This window comes from Propithecus coquereli, unplaced genomic scaffold (assembly GCF_000956105.1).
Source record: "Propithecus coquereli isolate 6110/MARCELLA unplaced genomic scaffold, Pcoq_1.0 Scaffold127, whole genome shotgun sequence".
NCBI lineage: Eukaryota > Metazoa > Chordata > Mammalia > Primates > Indriidae > Propithecus > Propithecus coquereli.
The window spans coordinates 6,677,885-6,687,017 of record NW_012136858.1 but is presented as its reverse complement, the minus strand read 5'-3'; the positions used below and the strand labels follow the sequence as shown (position 1 = coordinate 6,687,017).

Below are 9,133 nucleotides of genomic sequence, written 5' to 3'. Positions count from 1 at the left end.
GTAGAGATGGGGTCTCACTCTTGCTCAGGCTGGTCTCGAACTCCTGAGCTCAAACGATCCGCCCGCCTTGGCCTCCCAAAGTGCTAGGATTACAGGCGTGAGCCACCACGCCCGGCCAACTCCACACTCACTTTCAAGTAATTACAAATTCTTTGTGATTTTATTTTTAAATGTCTCTCAAATTTAATGTCTCCCTTCCACTCACAATCATTGTTGTGGTTTCAGATGTAGTGATTACTTAAATTATTATAAAAGTCTTCTAGTTTCCATACTACCAAAATCTTTTTCCTCTTATTTTCCACACTGAAGGCAAAATTAATCCTGTTTATATCTAGCCTGTGTTTCACTCCCTGGAAGGTAAAAAACCTTCAAGAGCTAACCAAAACATAACTGAGTTAAGCTTCCCTAGAATAGAACTCAAGGACTTTCCAGAAATGCTTATCTATCTACTTTTCCATCTCACACCGCTCCCCTCACCTACTACACTAAGCCACCACAATAGATTCTGTTCCATCAGAGCACATGTCTATATAATGCAAATTAACTCATACATTATTGAGAAATAGGGAAATGATGTCAGTAAATGACGTCAAAAATTATGTTGGCCCATACAGGATTCTTCCCAGGATATTAAAATTTTCTACCATTAATAAACAGCAGCTAAATGCAAAGCACCAAAGCTGAATGCAGCAAGCCCTAAAAGAATTTAGTCCTGCGTGTGGTGCCCTTAACACAGATGCCAACCACTCTCCTTTCTTTCTCTTTCCTCAGTAAAGACACAGGCTTTTGTCTTACAAGGGCTTAAGCATGGTTTTCCTCATTCTTTGTGCAAAAAAAAAAAACACACAATCTTAAGACAATGAGCTGCAGCCGTCCAATCTGCCACCACAGTATTTCACATAAAACCTGCCACTGCCTCTACACCTACAACCTCTGATGTATTATGTCCCTTAATCCCTCCTTATTCCTCCTTCCATCAAGTTACCTTCATCTTTTCTTTTCTTGATGGAAAGACCTACACTTATTGAGACATTTATCAGAAATTTAACATCTTTTTAATAGTACCAATACTTTAATGAAAATTATCATTGATCCTGTTTGTGCTCTGCCTGCATTTTTCCGTAAACCTGTTTTGCCAAAACTTAAGGTTCTCAAGAATGCATATATCACACGAGAGCAGAAATGTCTGCACTTACAGTTCCTAAAATATACCATGTACTTCAATTCCACAATATCTTGCTTTGTTCATTCTGTTTCTTCCTAGAATGCTCATCCCCTTCCCAAATCCAGCAACCATAAAAGAGAAGACTTTTTTCTTTTTTGGAGGTGGGGAACAGAATCTTGCTGTCGCCCCAGCTAGAGTAAAATGGCATAGCTCACCACAACCTCAAGCTCCTGGGCTGAAATAATCCTCCTGCTTCAGCTTCCCAAGTAGCTGGGACTGCAAGTGTACACCACTGTGCCCAGCTAAGTTTTCTATTTTTAGTAGAGATGGGGTCTCACTCTTGCTCAGGCTGGTCTCAAATGCCTGACCTCAAGCAATCCTCCCACCTCAGCTTCCCACAGTGCTAGAATTACAGGAGTAAGCCACCACGCCTGGCAACCCTTTTCTACAGAGTAATCCTCATTCTCTTTTCCTAGCAACACACTGAACACATATCATTGCATTTAGCAACCTCTACTACAATCACTTGCTTTTTAAACCAGTTGTTCTTAGCTTTTAGCATGCATTAGGAACACTTGGAGAAGTTAAAATGTAAGACCAATATGGCCCATTCCCATTTCTGATTCAGTAGGTCTAGGGTGAGGCTTGAGAATTTGTATTTCTAACAAGTTCTCAGATGATGCTTTGAGAACTACAGTTTTAGACCGGTGCTGTTCAATAAAACTTTATATAATGATTAAAATGTTCACCTGTCCAATATGGTAGCTACTAGCACCACATGCAGCTATTGATACATGAAGTATGCATAGTGAGACTGCATCTATTAGTTTCCTATTGCTGCTCTAACAAATTACCATAAACTTAGTGGCTGAAACACAAATTTATTATCGTATAGTTCTGGACATCATGAGTCTCACTGGTCTAAAATCAAGTCATTGAGAGGGCTGTACTCTTTCTGAGGGTTGTAGGGAAGAATCTGTCCTTTGCCTTTTCCAGCTTCTAGAAGCTGCCTACATTTCTTGGCTGGTGGCTCCTCCCTCCACCTTCAAAGCCAACAGCACACCATCTTCTTTCCTCTCTGACCTATCTTTCTATAGTCATGTTTGCTTCTCTCTCTCTCTCTCTCTCTCTCTCTGTGCTTCTGTCATCACATTGACTTTTTTAACTTTTGCCCTTCTGCCTGCCTCCCATAAGGACTCTTGGGAGTACACTGGGACGACCTGGATAATCCAAGATACTCTACTATTTCAAAATCCTTAACTTAATTATATTTGCAAAGTCCCTTTTGCCATGTAAGGTAAGATATTCACAGGTACTAGGTATTAGGATATGGGCATTCTTGGGGGGCCATTATTTGGCCTACCCCACTGATGAACTGATTTTTAATTTTAATTAATTTGAAGTTAAATAGTCATATGTGGCTAGAAGATACTTTACTGGATAGCAGTTAGACCATGAGCAATTTGAAGGCAGGGATCAAGTTTTATAAATCTCTGTATTCCCAGTACTTAATATACATACATGAAAATAAATGTTTGCTGACTAAACAAGGAAATCAAACCCAAAAAGACTCAACTAGCCAAAATATATGTCTAAGTTCATTACGTGAAGCTCATAGTTCACTACTAAGAGGATCCCACTGGCCCTCACTCAAAAACTAGTCTCATTTATCATGAAAAACTCACATCTAAAGGACTTCACAGGGCTGTGGTTATTGCAATTTAGTAACATATAACTAGCTATAATACCTATTGGGCATTTATAAAAATGTACTTGAATACTTTCCTAAGGTTATGAACTCCTGGACATCAGTATCTTATTTTCTACAACTGCACAAGCACAAATTAAATAGTTAAATAGTTGATGGTGGCCAGGCACACTGGCTCGCACCTATAATCCCAGCATTTGGGGAGGCCAAGGTGGGAGAACTGCTTGAGACCAGGAGGTGGAGACCAGCTTGAGAAACATAGCAAGACCCTATCCCTACAAAAATAATTTTAAAAATTATCCAGGCTTGGTGGCGTACAACTGCAGTCCTAGCTACTCAGGAGGCTGAGGGATGAGGACCACCTGAGCCCAGGAGTTTGAGGCTGCAGTGAACTATGATTGCACCACTGCACATCAGCCAGGGAGACAGCAAGACTGTATCTCTCAAGAAAGTTTAAAATAAAAAATAAATGGTTGATGGGCGAAAACAAGAGGGTAAGGGATAAAGAGCAAATACCACCATAAAAAGTTGGGGTAATAGATCAGATAGACTCCCCTACTATCTCCTCGGAGTACTTGAAAATTAGCAACTGCTTGAACTAAAATACAAACCAACTGCTGGCAACAAGATGCTGAAGGTAATGAACACATTCCTGTATGTACAAACTCACCAAGTCCAGAACAAAAGGAAATCATCTTTCCATCAACACTGCTCAACTCCTACCACCTCTATTTCTTGAAGTAGCACTAACATACCCTAATAGACTACTGATGCTACCTCCAAAATGTTTCTCCCATTTACCCCCATTCTTGCCATCTCAATGTTTCAGGTTCCCACTATAGCTACCTAATTATCTCCCTACTCCAAATACATGCTACACACAACTATTTGGTTAGTTCTTCTGTAATAATCCTGCTCATACCGCTTCCAACTCAAAAACTTTCCATTACTTCCCAATGTCTGGTGAATACAGAACAAACTCCTTACCTTGACATACACTGGTGTTTACCTTTCTATCGCTGTTATTCACTATCCCAAAGTTTTCAAATTCCCAAGTTTCAATTAAATTGAGATCCTATTTGCAAACATACTTCCTGAAACCATCTCTCCACATCTGTTTCCCACCACATCTACCTATGAGTTCACAAGCAAGTCCAGGTGTGAAGATCAGAATGTGTTGAAGGCAAAATGAAAATGTGAGAAATGATGTTTTAAAAAGTCAGAAGATGTACTATATGAAAAAGATCCTTGGACTTCATCTAGTAGGGAATGGGGGAAACCACTGAAGGTTTTCAAAGCAGAGAAATACCATGATCAAATCTGCATTTCAGAAATTTAAAACAAGAGAATGGAAAATATTAATGGCAAGGGAGATGGAATAGGTTTTTAAAACAGAGGAGGAAACAGTGAGCGTTCATGCTAAGTTATGAATAGTGGAAATAAAGATAAGGAACAGATCTGAGAGGTTTCTGTGGTAGATCAACAAAATTCAATGGAAAGTGTACTCAAATGTCCACTCTTCCCCATTTCAAATTGTTCTTTACACCACAGCCTGAGTTGTCTTTTCAAAATGCAAATCTGATCATGTTCCTTCCTCTGCTTAAAAACCCTTCAGTGATTCCTTGCTGATCATAGGGTATAAGACAAATTTTGTCACAATTCTGTGTACAAAGCCTGCATGACCTGGCCTCTGCCCACCCTACCAGTGTCTGTTTGCATCACTGTCCCCCATTCCCCAGCAGTCTTTGCTCTGATCATACTGGCCTTCTTTTAGCTCCTGAACCTGCTGTTTGTTCCATCCCACCACAGGGCTGCTGCAGGAAGTGCTCTTTCCTCAATGCTTCTCTACCTTCACTTAACTCTTCTTTGGTATTTTGGCTTAAGTAATTTTAAGCCTCCCCTGGCCACTCCCTCTCCCCACTAGGTCAGGCCCTGTTATAGATTCTTTCCCAACACAACCTCTTCTCACACTTCATGATTACATTTTTGTGGGAGTCTAGGAGAAATGTTCATCTCACCCACTGGACTGTAAGCTCCATGAAGACCAGGATCATCTCTGTTCTGTTCCCCAGCTCTCAGCACAGGGCCTAGCAGGTTGGTAAGTAATAAAAGAATATCTGTTAAATTAATGAAATTCCCAACTCTGAAGTTTCTAGCTTAGACAATAAGGTGGACAGTCACACTTTTAACTGCAGCGGAGAACCAAAGAAAACATGTTTAGTTATCTGTAGGACATCCAGATTAAAATGTCTAACAGAGAGCCGGAAATAGTATGTCACACAGAAGATGTAGTAGGTATTATGATTTGGGACTCATTGGCATCTTGGTAATAGTTGAGATTACACTCTTGAAAACACAAAGGACAATAATTCGCCTGGAAAGAAAGGAAGAAGGGACAGGAAGAGGAAGAATGTATCAGAATCTCTTCCGAAGAGGGACTTTTTCACACTTGCTCTCTCACCTTCCCCCATTTGAGGATCTCAATATCTAATGACAATTGCTACTGATAGGAGTGATGCACCTGTGAAAAGTACAGAGGCAACATTTTTTAAGTTGAGAGCCATAATGATTTAAGAGTTGCAAGCTCACTAATACATAATCTTTTTCAGAACAATTCTAATGGATTCAGATGTGAAAGCAAAGTAGATAAAAGAAAGATCACTAGCCTTTGATGATAGGACAATGTCTTAAAAAGCACTCTGAAGGAAGTTTATTCTTTATAAATTGAAAGAAAGAAACAAGCATTTGTAGAGAAAAACAAGAAAAAGGCAGGGGAGACAGAGTCTGTATTTTGGGGCTCATAGGAAAAGCAAACTAATACAGCAACATCCCAGAATATGTGAGGGGCAAAAACTAACAAAAGCTACCACATATTGCACACTTACTATGTGCCAGGGACTGACCTAAATGCTCCAAATACATTATTAATTTACTTTAAATCCTCCCCAAAGTCCTAGGAGGTCCATACTATTCTTTTTCCCATTTTACAGATGAGGAAATAGATACAGACAATTAAGAAATTCGCCCAAGACAAACAGCTGGTAAATGCCAGAGCTAGGATTAGACCCCCAGGTCTGTCTCTAAAGCAAGAAGATCAAAACCAAGAATATCCATTAGAGTATAAATGTTTTTTTGAAAGGGGGCCATCTCTTATAAAACAGCAGGAAACATTAGAAGATAATTGGGGGTAGGGAGAGATGAGAGGATTCTTGCCCTGAAAGCCTCTGTCCTCCTCCAATCAAAGAGGCGCAGAGGGAGATAGGGGAAGGGCCTTGAGGAGAGGCGGGGGTTGGGTGCTGGAGCTGTGGAGAATGGAAAAGACCAGGGAAGAGTCGAAGAATCAAAGACAACCTGATCCCTGAAGCACAAATCAGGGGATTCTGCGAATTCTACATCCACGTCTGAGCTAGGGCCTACTATGTGTCAGGGATGGCTCTAGGCGCTGCAGAGCTCAAGATAAACAACTTCTCAGCCATAACACTTTCGGAAAAAACCAACATCAATGATCACTTGACACTCAGGAAAACCCATTTGTCCACGGAACCCCAACCAAAAGCATTGGAGAATATATTCCAAGGCGAGATTCGGCTTGGGGGGGGAGGGGCAGGACGAGCGGTCGGAAGGGCAATTTCTAGGTACGTTAGCCCCCAGGCCCTGCCTGGACCCTTTCGAGGAACCACAGAGGGACACCGGGTGCAAGCCCAGACGCTGCACCCGGGGCGGCGAGAACGAGGCTACCTGCGGCCCCCCGTACGTCACTCGCGGCCCTTCCCCCGCCGACTTGGCCGCTCTAAACTGATTCCCTCCGACTCTCTGGCTTCCCGGGCTCCGCTGGCCTTAGCTTGGGGAACTACCACGCCATGCAGCCTCTTCCCTTGCAGCCCTGCGGGGACTTGGCCCCCAGAGCAACTTACCCGCCCTGCGGGGCCCAAGACAGCCCGGGTTCCTTTCTCGACACCGAGGTCTCCCTGGCATCTCCACCAATACCAGAGCTCAGTCAGGACGCGGAGGCGGGACTGAGCGCCTATGACCAATCAGATCAGACGCAACGCACGTCTTGGCGCTGATAACTAGTTCCCGCCTTTGGAAGGGAAAAAAAAAATAACACGGTTGGCGCCAAACTTCCGTAGTCTCCTGCGCATCTAAAGTGAAAGGGGCGGGGTGTAAGGTGGCAGCGAGGCAACGGGGCGGGGCTTCACTGAGGTAGGGGCGGGGTCTGGGAGAAGCTCTTTAATGAAAGGGAAAGTACGCTCTGAGAAGTCTGACATTTATTTAGTCCTTTATTCCTTACGTTCTGTTGAATGTAGGCTGCGTGCTAGACATAGTGCTAGGCTCGATTATGATGAATAAACTTGTTCTCTACCCTCTGCTTTCCTGGATGAAGGGCAAACAACTCAGGGTGTGGGAGCTTCGGGGAGATCCTAGTATAGTGCGGTGGGAGAGAGGAGAGCTTTTTAGAGGATGGAATACCTGAATTGTCTTACAGAACCTGTGCAAAGAGGGAACTGGTAGATCTGGCTTCAGGAGCATGGCCTGCGCCATTTATTTGTGAGGAAGTAAAACAAAGCCACCTTCCTCGGCACTTCTAGAGTCCGCCTATCTTAATCCCAGTTTCCTCTTGTTTGTCCATTTTAGTCCTTTCTCTCTGTGAGACAGGATTTCACTCTGTCGCTCAGGCTAGAGTACAGTGTCATCGTCATAGCTCCCTGCAACCTCAAAATCCGGGACTCAAGTGATCCTCCTGCGTCAGTTTCCCAAGTATCTGGGACTACAGGCGCGCGCCACCACGCCTGGATAATTTTTCTATTTTTTGTAGAGACGGGTCTTGCTTTTGCTCAGGCTGGTCTAGAACTCCTGGCCTCAAGCAATCCTCCTACCTCGGCCTCCCAAAGTGCTAGGATTACAGGTGTGAGCCATCTAGCACAGCCCCATTTAAGTCTAACAACTTCATATCATCTTATTACTATCTTTAAATTTTCCAAAAGGGGCCCGTCCACCTTCGCTTTTGTGGAGAAGTTAGACCAGCAATTCCAGGTAGAGGAGACTGGAAGGAGTAGAGGGTGTGCAAGGCAACCACAAGGCGTCCATTTTTGCTGGAGCATAAAGTAGGAGGTAAGGCTGGGGAGAAGTGCCTTGAAGGGCCATATATGGTCGTCCTCGGGATGGGAGATCTGCATCTGGCAGACTCAACCAGCCATAGATTGGAAATACTAAAAAAAAATAAAATAAAATAACAATACAACATTAAAAAATAATAAAAATAAAAAACAATACAGTATAACAATTATTTAAATAGCATTTACATTGTATTAGGTATTATAAGTAATCTAGAGGTGATTTAAAATATAAGGAAAAATGTGCATAGATTATATGCAAATACTACAATAATCTAGAGATGATTAAAATATATGGAAGGATGTGCATAGATTATATGCAAATACTATACCATTTTAAGCATCCCAGGATTCTGGTATCCACCAGGGGCCTGGAACTAAACTCCCACAGGTACCAGGGGGAATTGTCTGTCAAGTAAATGCCAAAGAGCTTGGAATTTACCTTTAAATGATTGAAGAATAGGAGACTACTGAGGGATTTTAGGTGTGGGGTGGTCATGATTTGACTTGCATTTTTTTAAAAATTTTTCTTCTTCTCATACCTTTAGTACAAATTGATTTGCATTAGTAAAATCTGTTGGCCTTGAGAAGGACGATTTTGAGATGCTGTTGAATGAACTAGGGAGAGATAATGAGGATCTGAAGGAGATAGTAGGTGGGAGAAAGTGATAGATTGTAGCATATTTAGGAGATAAAAGCAAGAGAACTTAGCAATTCACTGATTATTGGTTTTTAGCATGAGTGCATAATGATGGCATTCATCAAAAACTATTTATTGAGAATACAGCATATATACTCCAAAAAGAACTAAGGATTCCCCCAAAAATTATCTTCCAGGAAAGAGTGACCTTATATTGAAGTCTTTACACAGTGATCGATTTTACTAGCACTTAAATACTTCACATTGAACAAAAAGTCGTGATCAGTTTTTAAAAATTAGCTTGGAAAGACTTCAATCAATACCAATTTGGGATACTTATAGATGTCAACCATAGAATTCAATATATTTTCTTGTTTGTTTTTGAAACAGGGTCTCACTGTATTGTCCAGTCTAGAGTGCAGTGGCATGACCACAGCAACCTCCAACTCCTGGGCTCAAGCGATCCTCCTGCCTCAGCCTCCCCAGTAGCTAGGACTGTAGGCTCT

General features: G+C 42.1%; 1 protein-coding gene across 1 annotated transcript in view; it reads right to left on the bottom strand.

Moving 5' to 3' along the window:
• Positions 1-6,820, bottom strand: part of CASP8AP2 (caspase 8 associated protein 2) — a 31,271-nt gene extending 24,451 nt beyond the window's left edge. The window contains exon 1 of the mRNA XM_012638192.1: positions 6,788-6,820. The gene's annotated coding sequence lies outside the window, so the exon portion shown is untranslated. The remainder of the gene's footprint in view (positions 1-6,787) is intronic.
• Between the last annotated feature and the right edge of the window lie 2,313 nt (positions 6,821-9,133).